At 34.4% G+C, this 12,500-nt stretch overlaps 1 protein-coding gene across 3 annotated transcripts in view; it reads left to right on the top strand.

Moving 5' to 3' along the window:
• Positions 1 to 12,500, top strand: part of LOC115221644 (monocarboxylate transporter 9-like) — an 80,949-nt gene that overhangs the window by 28,165 nt on the left and 40,284 nt on the right. The window contains exon 1 of one of the 3 annotated variants that reach the window (XM_029791843.2): positions 695 to 788. The exons of the other annotated variants lie outside the window; for them this stretch is intronic. The gene's annotated coding sequence lies outside the window, so the exon portion shown is untranslated. Of the gene's footprint in view, positions 1 to 694; positions 789 to 12,500 lie in introns of those variants that run through there. 3 annotated transcript variants of the gene reach the window in all.

The following is a 12,500-nucleotide window of genomic DNA, read 5'->3' as shown; positions in this document are numbered from 1 at the left end:
GTTGTGTGTAATATATATACACACACATATTATATATTCCTTTACAATATAATGTATATATTATATATATATATATATATATATATATATATATATATATATATATAAATATTATATATATATATATATATATATATATTATATATATATATATACACCTTAGGCATGGTTCAGTCCTCCCGTGCTATTCGTTGGACAAGCGTCTCAACTATAGCCCGGGCCGACCAATACGCCATATATATATATATATTATATATATATATATATATAATATATATATAATATATAGATATATATATGATATAGAATAATATATATAGATATATATATAGATACATACATACATAATACAGACATACAGACATACATACATACATACATACATACATACATTACATACAACAGCATACTACCATTATCACCAACACGATAACCGCCCAACGTATATACAAACATGTGTATAGTATCACAACATTTTATTTTTCTGTCCTTTTATTAAGTAGTTCGATTAATTTATCTTCCTTTTCACCCTCTCTATCTATCCCTATCCCACTCTCTCTTTCTTTCATTCTCTCTCACCACACCTCTTAGTATCTGCCGTTCATTCATATTTCTCCCTCTTTCTTTCTCTCTCTCTCCCCTTCTCTCTCTCTCTCTCTCTCTCTCTCTCTTTCGTCGTCTATCTCCTCACCTATCCTATATAAACTTTTCGTCTTTTCTATGCTAGCCATGTCTGTTCATCATATTCAGGCTGAGTTGAATTCACTCTTTCTGAAATACAGAAATATGTGAGTAAAACTGTTTAACTTCATAAAGAAAGAGAGAGAAAGAGCGAGAAAGAGAGAGAGAGAGAAGAAGAGAGAGAGACAGGCAGAGAGAGGACTGAAAGAAAGACAGAGAAGGGAGGGAAGAACTGAGAAGAGACAGATAAGCAAATAGTTATATCACTTTATTGTATAATTGTGATAAAACATGCATACATTCATTATATAATATAATATAATATAATTATATAATATAGATACATACATACATACATACATTCATTCACACATACATACATACATACATACATACATACATACATACATACATACATACACACACATTTATGACTGGGGGGCCAGTCGATTAGATCGACTCGTGTACATAACTGGTACTTTATTTATCGAAGGATGAAAGGCAAAGTCGACTTGGACGGAATTTGAACTCAGAACATAAAGACAGACGAGTGTTTATTAAATATTAACATCAAATTACTTTCTCCCTTTTAATTATTTGTTTTTACATTTTCCTATTTTCTCATTCTTAGGTCTTTTTTACCCTTTTTTCCTACACCTAACCTTCTTTTCAAACTTCGCCCTCTTTTCTGTTTAAGTTTTCTATTTTACTTGAACTTTTCCTGGCTGCTGATTGTGTTGTTTCTTGTTTTGCGTATACAAAAAGGAATTATTTGAAAATAATTTGCACCTTTTTTGTTTTTTACTTATTCGTTTGTTTTTATTCGTTGCATCATCTCTGCACTTTCCTATTATCTGATATATCTTTCTCAGCCTTCGTTCTCAATCTCGTACATATATACACGCATGCATACATACATATATATGTATATCCTTTCAATTTTTTATAATAATTAAAAAATAGAAGAGACATACATATACATATATGCATATATATACATACATACACTCACAAACACATACATACATACATACATACATACATACATACATACATACATACATACATGCATAGATACATACATATATATGAGTGTGTGTGTGTGTGTGTGTGTGTGTGTGTGTTTGCATATATATGTATAGGTAGATAGACAGATAGATAGATAAATAGATAGATAAACAGAAAGACACAGACAGGCAGATAGATAGATAGATAGATAGATAGATAGATAGATAGATAGATAGATAGATAGATAGATAGATAGATAGATAGATAGATAGATAGATAGATAGATAGATAGATAGATAGATAGATAGATAGATCAGCAATATGCCCTTTGGCTGTATAAGAAAGAAAGGTATGCAGTGTTCAACCCAACTAATGATACATAATTGAAAATACACAACGTTGAAAATTTCATACTCTTATAAAAACGCTAATTTAGGCCCATTATTAAAACACTGATCTATGCTTTAATTGATAATTCAGTTAATTACTATCGTTATGGTAGACAGGCAAAATTATCCCGTGCGTTTCAACCTCACTTTGTAAACGCTAATGCTCAAAGATGTTGAACCTGTGGTTCGAGGAGCGGCGGATTACATTAAAAATCGTGTCAAAAAACCAGGATGAGTTCAGAAGTTCGCTCAGTGCCATAGGCACATTGCATAATGTGCAGTATACATGTATGTATTAAATCGTTTGCCACCGGTCATTCAGCTAACGTAAAGAGAATTTTATTTCATGTGAGTGTATAAAATGGTAATGATTATACATACTTGCATACACAAATATATATATATTATATATATATATAATATATATATATATATTATATATATATATATATTATATATATATATATATATATATATATATATATATATATACATATACAGAGACCCCAGCGGCGGACCTGGATGTATTTTTTGTGGCCGCGCACCAGGGCGTCTACGTTCGGTGACCGCAGTCACCTCCCCGGGACCTAGTCCTGCGCCCAGCAACCGACCTCATAGGCGAAGGGGAACCTATATATATATATATATATAATAAAATATTAGGGAATAAATCCAAACTTACAGGGAAAAATCAGATTTAGGATTGAATCCAATTTTATAGTAAAATATTATATTATATTAAATTGGAGATAAAACCACTATTAGGCAAATCATACAATGAAAAACATAAGCCAATACATAAGATTAATTAATTTATATTATTTAAATTTATATCAAATTATTAAAAAAGATAATTAATATAACACTACGATCGTTTCATGGCTGTTCAATTCTTAAAATTTTCGAGTTACAGTCATTCTTCAGGTGGTTTAAATATCTAAAATATAATCAATATTTTTAAGATATAAATAATATATATAATATAATAATTTTACTTATAATAAACTCTATTATCAAATATGATTATATCCAAATCGACTATAATGTAAATATTAATGTAAATCTCTAATTTAATATAATATATATATATATATATATATATATATATATATATATAATATATATATATACATTGTATGTATGTATGTATGTATGTATGTATGTATGTATGTATGTATGTATGTATGTATGTATGTACGTATGCATGTATGTGTGCATACTCGTATAAGTAAATAGTTACTCTTTCATTATAATATTTTACAAATAATCGCAAAGCTTTCAGCTGATTTTTAATTTTTTTTTTTGTGATTAGCATGTACATAATTATACATACATATGCACACACATACACCCAGATATATAATATTTATGTATTATGTGTTTCGTTACCTATCAATATCTGTGTATTTATATCTATATTCGTATACCTATATTTCCCTGTTCATCTCTCTCAGTTTCCTCTCTGTATCCATCTCCTCAGCCTGCCGATTGACTTTAATTTCCTCACTTGATATAATTCTTACTCTTATTTTAATCTTCCTATTTCCTTTTCCCTTTTCCATATCATGCCACCCATATCACAGCTCCCCCCGCGCGTATCTTCGTCTATGCATGTTTAACAATCCACCATCCATTTACGCGAATACTCCTATGTTTCCAACCCGTCAACTTATTCCTCATATGTCCATGCATCCTACCCAGAAATATCGCAAATAACGTTGGAGCATGTACACAGCATAGCTGTGTACAGGATCCAAGACAAATCGGAAAAGAGGCCGAGTTGTCAGAAATCGTGACATATGTCCTTTCCTACTCAAGGTTCAAGGCCCGAAATTTTTGGGAAGGGGGCCAGTCGATGAGATCGACCCCAGTACACAACTGGCGCTTAATTTATCGACCCGAAAGGATGAAAGGCAAAGCCGACCTTGGCGGAATTTGAAGATGGAATGTAAAAACAGACGAAATACCGCTAAGCATTTTGCCCGGCGCGCTAACGTTTCTTATTTCTTTATTGCCCACAAGGGGCTAAACATAAAGGGGACAAATAAGGACAAAGGGATTAAGCCGATTGCATTGACCCCAGTACGTAACTGGTACTTAATTTATCGACCCCGAAAGGATGAAAGACAAAGTCGACCTCGGTGGAATTTGAACACAGAACGTAATGACAGACGAAATACCTATTTCTTTACTACCCACAAGGGGCTAAACATAGAGTGGACAAACAAGGACAGACAAAGGGATTAAGTCGATTACATCAACTCCAGTGCATAACTGGTACTTAATTTATCGACCCCGAAAGGATGAAAGGCAAAGTCGACCTCGGCGGAATTTGAACTCGGAACGTAGCGGCAGACGAAATACCGCTAAGCATTTCGCCCGGCGTGCTAACGTTTCTGCCAGCTCGCCGCCTTAGTCGTGACATATATTGTAAAATAATCTGACTATATTCACAAATTCATCCGGATCCGGACAATTACATTTTTTTAGTTGCATCCATAACTCTTTTCCTTCTACACAATCGAAAGCTTTCATAAAATCGATGAACCTTTTCCTGTTAACGTTTTCTTAGATTTTTCACAAGGTGCAAAATAAGACCATTGGAGCTCCGAAATACACGAAAACTTGCCGTGTATTTCATTTAGAATAGTTTGGTGGTACGTACGTTTTCCAGATAACAGGTGTTGTATTTTCGCACCGTTATCATAAAACTAGCAGGCATGCTTATGCTTGGGCAGGCAAATCAGTTCAGCAGCTGTTTTGTAAATTTCTTCATCCAGCTGCTCCCAGTTAGCATCGAATTGTGCTATGTCGGTTAACATGTTTCTCTGTCAGGTTATTCACAGTAAGTTCACATTGCACTTCGTGGTTATTTTTAGTTTGGTAACACGTAATCTTTTTGGTGCAGTTCTGCAATCTTTCTTGCACTTCGTTCTCAAAGACAAATTATATGCAGTACGTATTAATACTTGGTCAGAGAAGCTGCCGCTCCTTCTCTAATCCACATGGCCGCTTCTATCCGCACCCTAGAGTAGCACTATTTTTCAAACGGATCTGTGTGTGTGTGTGCGCGCGCGTATACATGACAGAAAACATATGAAGTTAGGGTATTCGGCTCACGATCGTAATGTCACGAGTTCGATTCCCGGCGGTGCGTTGTGTCCTTGAGCAAGACACTTTATTTATCGTTGCGACAGTCCATTCAGTTGGTAAAAAATGAGTTGTGCCTGTAATTCAAAGGGCCAGCCTTCTCACATTCTGTGTCACGCTGGATCTCCCTGAGAACTATGTTAAGGGTACGCGTATCTGTGGTGTGCTCAGCCACTTGCACGTAAATTTCACGAGCAGGCTGATCGGCTGATCGAATCAACTGGGACACTCATCGCTATAACCGACGGAGAACCAGGTCATTATATGACAGTCGTCTCTTTTATGAAGAGGTTTTTCTTGTTCTGTTTTTGTTTTTGGGTTGTTGTTTTTTTCATATTTTCGTACGACTGCTTTGGAGTTTGTATACCAGAGTAAGGTTCCTAAATCCATGATCAACGTTTCTAAACCTTCATATTTTCATTTTCTGGATGAAGTAATGGTGTATGTTGCTACTTCTTTAAAGTGAGCAAAACCAACGTAACTAGTATTGACATTACCACAAGATTTTGTATTTCGATCGGTAGATTTATACGCCACTCATTCGGTATTTATTTTTGTTTGCGTCTGTGTACCTTTGTCTGCGTGTTTATATTAGCACTGTGCTGTGAAAAGTGCTTTCATCATTAATCGTCTATTTTTGTATTAAATTCTGTAGAATATAGTCGTATTGTCCGCTATTTTTTTCTAATCTAGCTTTGTGGTATATATAGTGTACTGCATTGCAATTGCTCTTTGTTGTAAGTGAATATAGGTATCATGAAGTTTACAGCATTCTCGCTCGCAATAGAAATTGCAAGTAGTAGTAGTAGTAGTAGTAGTAGTAGTAGTAGTAGTAGTAGTAGTAGTAGTAGTAGTAGTAGTAGTAGTAGTAGCAGCAGCAGCAGCAGTATGGGGACATGCGCTGTAACAGCGCATCGCTACATCTACCTCTTGTTGGTAATTCCCTATTCCTGGCGACAACCTTTCGACCCGCGGAGGTTACTGGTGAGCGTTTTAACGAGATCGGAGTACAAGTCCTACCTCAACCTCTTTTAGTCGTCTCTTACGACACGTAGACGAAACTCCGGGTCTATTCTTTGCCATGCCCAGTTGAATTTTAGCAAAGAGTTGTCTTTTAAGTCTTTCCAATGTTACTCGATATCTTTCAGCATGATCATTGCAACAAAAAAATGTCCTAAACTTAACTGGTATGTATCATACACTTATGTCTTAATGCCACTTTACTTCCCATCGAGATCACGCAGAGCTCCGCATATTGGGTCCTAAGGAAGAAATCAAGGCTACTCAATCTGCTTACATAATTAACCTTGTAAACAGCAACAGAGAACTTCTGTTGTATAACACACTAATAACATTTTATACATATTAGTATATATGGTGTCTGGTTTTATTTTTTTGATATTTACATGCATTATTTCTTCCACTGGGATGCAACGTTGATAAAAAGACCTTCTACAAGATGTTGCCGACTTGGGTTTTTTTTCTAACATTTATAAGAACTCTTTAGTTGACATCATATTTATCTCAAAGGTATGTATTGTCTGGTGGGGTTGCCTAGTAGTTTAGCGATCTCATGTGTTGGTACATTTATTGAAGATATAGTCCGGAAACAAATTCTTTGCTTGTAAACAGCTACTGGAGTGACTTCACCAAAGCAGACGAAACTTAGGGGCTCTTATGTGCACGATTATCACAATAATTTGTTGATTTAGTTTAACTTTTATTTGAGAGGCATCATCCTTCTGAATCCTTCTGCATTTGTCTTATTTATCAATTTTAAAAAATTTATTTAAGCTTCTTAATAATTTATTTTTTTAATTTATCAATATTTTAGATATATATTCGTCTTTTTCAAATTACGAATGCTTTGATACACGTAATATCATTTTTTGTAAAATAATATTGACTCACCTGCCTTTAAAGAGATAAAGACACATTCCAACATCATATCATCCTGAAGATGAGAATATGAAGATCTAGATTTAATGTCCTTACAATCCCAAACTGCAACATTCTCATACGAAAATATCAAAAACCTGAGTAAAATCATAAAACAAGGGCATGTTCGTGTATTCAGAGTAACATACCTAAAGAAAAATGGTTTCCCATATGTCTATGCGTGTTATGCACAACACAGGGGGAATCAGAACAACTGAAATGAATAGAATAAAAAAGCTTATCTAAAGAGTAATATATGAATCTAAACACAGTCCTTCTATAATTTTGAGGGTAGTTTTCTGACGAGCCATTTCACCGTTTGTTGACTGGTTTAAGGACGGCGTAAGAACTACTATGAAGTCACTTGGAATGGATCCAGAGGACATAGAAACCCTTGCTACGGATCGATCTGGATGGTGTGGAGTGGAGTGAAAGCGTTTGAAGAGGCCAGGATAATAACTGCAAGACTTAAGAGAGATTTAAAGAAGAATGTTACGGTCGAGAAGGTGAATCACAATGATCTTTTTGTGTGCAGTTTGTGACAGACCGTGATTTTCTTTTGTTGGGCTCAAATCTCATTTGCGAACCCATGGAAAATGAATTTCCGCCAACTATTCTGTCTATATGTCTGTGCACACCTTTCAATGCAATGTATACCAGGTTTGCCAGTCTAACGGAGGCTTCAAAAGGCGTTTTAAGATCCACAAAGATCAGAACTTATCAGCAGCTGTTGGTAGTCCAAATCTAATATGCAATCTATGTGAGTTCTTTTCAAAACATTATCTGGTTTAAAAAATCAGATCAGATGCCATGATGGATCTAAGGTGTAGGTTCAGGAGGTGGTCAAACTCTGCATAAGGAGTAGACAACCACCATATATATAGAGAGAGCGGGAGAGACCGATAGAATAAACACTAGGCTTACAAAGAATAAGTTCTGGGCTCGATTTGCTCGACTAAAGGCGGTGCTCCAGCATGGCCGCAGTCAAATGACTGAAACAAATAAAAGAGTAATATATAATTATGTATATATGTGTGTATGTATGCAACCCAATTGTGTTTGCATCAGCTCGCCTTGGAATTCTCTTACATGCATGCATGCATGCATGCATACATACATACATACATACATACATACATACATACATACATACATACATACATGCATGCATGCATGCATGCATGCATCATACATACATAATACATATACATACATACATACATACATACTACATACATGCATGCATGCATGTATGCATGCATACATACATACATACTACATACATACATGCATGCATACATACATACATACATACATACATACATACATCATACATGCATGCATGCATGCATACATATACATACATACATACATAATACATACATACATACACATACATACATGCATGCATACATACATACATACATACATACAATACATACATACACTACATACATGCATGCATACATACATACATACATACATACATACATACATACATACATACATACATACATGCATGCATGCATACATACATACATACATGCATGCATGCATGCATGCATACATACATACATACATACATACATACGTACGTACGTACGTATGTATATATGTATGTATAAAATGATGAGCCATATATATATACATGTATGTATGTGTATATATTTATACATTATGTGTGCGTGTACGTGTTTACACACACACACACACACACACACGAAATTCTGGTGATATGTCTTATGACGCAAGATTATTGGTACATACAATTAGTGCTCATGTTGACTTGCTGCCTAAAACTCCAACTTAGCCTGCAGCTACAACAGGATGTTATAACAGCCCAATTGACGATTGGCTATAGGCAGTGTTTCAATGGAGTTGGTACATGTGTAATAGAATACACGTGTAAACAGACAAACAACTAGTGTCAGGTCAGGTTATGATACTTATATAATCAAGCATGAGGGTTGAGTTGTTACATGCGTATTGATCACAGGAGGAAGAATGAAAGGAACACCCTTCCCAATCTTCTATTCCATAGCAAATACTATATCGAGCATATACCCCAACCTAACACTAAACGCAATTGCACACGTATGATTGATAACCTCGGGGGCGAAAACTAGATGCCAGATACAGACCAGGAACACGAACATAATAATCTCACGATTACCTAATAAAAATAGGAGGAGAAATATACTTTGGTGTACACCCCACACCTTCTTATTAAGAGCTTACCAAAGCTGTTATTTTATTTTTATTTTATTTCTTTATCTATTTTTTTTGCATTATTAAATCCAACACAAGTACCATTCAACTGTGATGATGATTTCTTTTAATAATGGTTTCAAATTTTGCCACAAGGGCAGTAATTATGGGGGAGGGGTGAGTCAATTAAATTGACCAAAGTGTTCAACTGGTACTTCTTTTATCGAGCTCGAAAGGATGAAAGGTAAACTCGACCTCGGCGGAATTTGAGATCAAAACGTAGCAACGGGCGAAATACTGCTAAACATTTCGTCCAGAGCACTAATGATACTGCCAGCTCGCCACTTTATTAATAATAATATAATAATAATAATAATAATAATAATAATAATAATAATAATAATAATAATAATAATAATATATATATATATACATACATATATATATATATATAAATATATATATATATATATATATATATATATAATATATATATATATATAAATATATATATATATATATATATACAAATATACATATCCAATCGTATATATAAATATACATATATATATATAAAATATGAATTAGAGATAAAACCACTATTAGGTGGGTTTTATCTCTAATTTTTTCCTGTAAGTTTGGAGCCATACTCCCTAATATATATATATATACACGTGTCCGTGCCTATGTGTATGTATGTCTATGTATGTATACACACATATATAGACATATATGCATTCATATATACATATATAACACTAAAAACCAGCACTCTAACTGTTTTAAGTTCGCAAATACAGAAAAACACACAAGTATAAACACTTATGCATGCATACATACATACATACATACATACATACATACATACATACATACATACATACATACATACATACATACATACATACATACATACATACGTATAATGATTTGGGATAGAGAAGAGAAACTAGCGGATGTTAACATGAAGCTGAAGATCAGTGAAAAAGAGAATACATTCGCTGAACTATTGAGAAATCTGCAGATACACTATACAGATTACAAGTTCAGGTTTATACCTGTAATTATTGGGGAACTGGGATATGTAACATACTACCTAAATACCAATTTTGAGAAAGTAGGATTCTCAAAACCATAAAAGAGAAAACTGATTCAAAGACTACAGATCCAATTCATCACTAAAACTGTAAAAATCAGTAAAGCTTTCCAGAATTTTATCATTTAAGTATAAATGTGCATGTCTAGATATGCAAGTATATGCATGAGAAGACATGCATAAAACAAAATATACAGATCTTCACATATACTTAAACAAAAGTAACCTGTTGATGTTGTTGAGATTTCAATGAAGGAGCCATGGATCTAGGTCAGAAACTGACTTTTTCTCTATCGGTAGGAAATTTTGAAATAAAGCTGAATAGTAACATATATATTTGTGCACATTTCGTTTCACACACAAAACCCTATTGTGAAGTGATGCTTTCCATAAATCAATTGTTCACGGACACTGGATTTAAATGTAGGGTTAGTTAAACATCTCTAATTTTGAGTGAGAAAGTAATTCAAGCATGATTCAATAGTAAGAAACGACAGACATTCACATATGCACATTGGCACTCATACACACAAACATGTACATACATGCACACATCTATAAATGAGTGTACATATACATACATAAATATATTTATTTGTTATTCTTAAACAAGAAAATTATTGACAGTAACTTCGAAGCGTCAGCCAGTTAAGTCATCGTCGGACTGCGATGTATTGAAGTTAATCTTGGCTTTATATAATCTCAAATGAATGTAAGAAGTGGCATGTTTTAGCTGGTCAGATTCTTTACTTTACAAGTTAATTCCTGTTTGTTATAATATATTTTAAAATACCCACACTCGAAGCAGAATTGAAGAAGTATTTATAAACGTATAGCTCACAAACACGTGTTAATCAAAATGCTTACAGAACAAGGAACCCCTAGACCGAAACATACAGGCCAACACCCTTTATACCTACCCACATTCACTTGTAACATCAATACACAAGATAAACAATTTTATGCACTAAGACCATGACATGCCGGAATAATAACCCCCACCGTCCAAATACGTTTCCGTAAACTAGCAGTTTGGCAAAAGAGACCGACGGAATAAGCACCAGGCTTTAAAAAATAGTACCTATGGCCGATTCGTTCGATTAAACTTCTTCAGCATGGCCGTAATCTAATGACAGAAACAAAGAAGATAGATAGATAGATAGATAGATAGATAGATAGATAGATAGATAGATAGATAGATAGATAGATAGATAGATAGATAGATAGATAGATAGATAGATAGATAGATAGATAGATGGATAGATAGATAGATATGTTTCTTTATTAGCCACACAGGGCTGAACACAGTGGGGACAAATTACAAAGTAGAGCTTTTCTTTTTGGGGAGGAAAAAAAAAAGAAAAAGGTGGGTAGGTTTTCGATCAAAAGGGATCGTAAAAAGAGAGAAAAAAATTATCAATAGAGATCGTGTATCACAGAAATATCATGATGTAAAGTGTCAAGGGGGAAACAGATAAGGTTTATCTGTGGAAAGAAAAGCCTACGGAAAAGACCACAGTAACCTCGGTCAATAATGTCACATGTTAACACATTTATTTGCAAGTAACTCTGTTTTAAAATTTTCTGGGTTCATAGGATTATGCTCAAGGTGGCTTCGTCATTCATACGTGCCATCCTTGCTACATTCACCCATCTTTTTTTTAAACATTCGCTAGACAAAACTTGCCTCTCTACTTTCACTTTCTTTTTCAAGTGATACTTGAAGAAGTTGATGAGAGATTGACCAGAGAGGAAAGTGTGTGTCTCTAATCCTTTCAGACGCGTCCACCAGATATATTCTTTCGCCATAGCCACAAGTATGATGAAAATAGCCCTTTCTTCTCGTTTGAATGAAGGAGGCGTGACGATATTGACGATAGACTCAGCTGATAAACCGACTCGTCCCACACGTGAGAGCAGTCGTTCGACATAAGCCCACAGGTCGGAAATGGTTGGACACTGCACGAGTGCGTGCAGAACTGTTTTGTCGCTCTGACCGCATCTCGGGCAGGTTGGCCCCGTGTTTCCTG

This window comes from Octopus sinensis, linkage group LG18 (genome assembly GCF_006345805.1).
Source record: "Octopus sinensis linkage group LG18, ASM634580v1, whole genome shotgun sequence".
Taxonomy (NCBI): Eukaryota; Metazoa; Mollusca; class Cephalopoda; order Octopoda; family Octopodidae; genus Octopus; species Octopus sinensis.
Note: the sequence above shows the minus strand (reverse complement) of the source record. Positions and strands in the feature narration are given on the sequence as shown.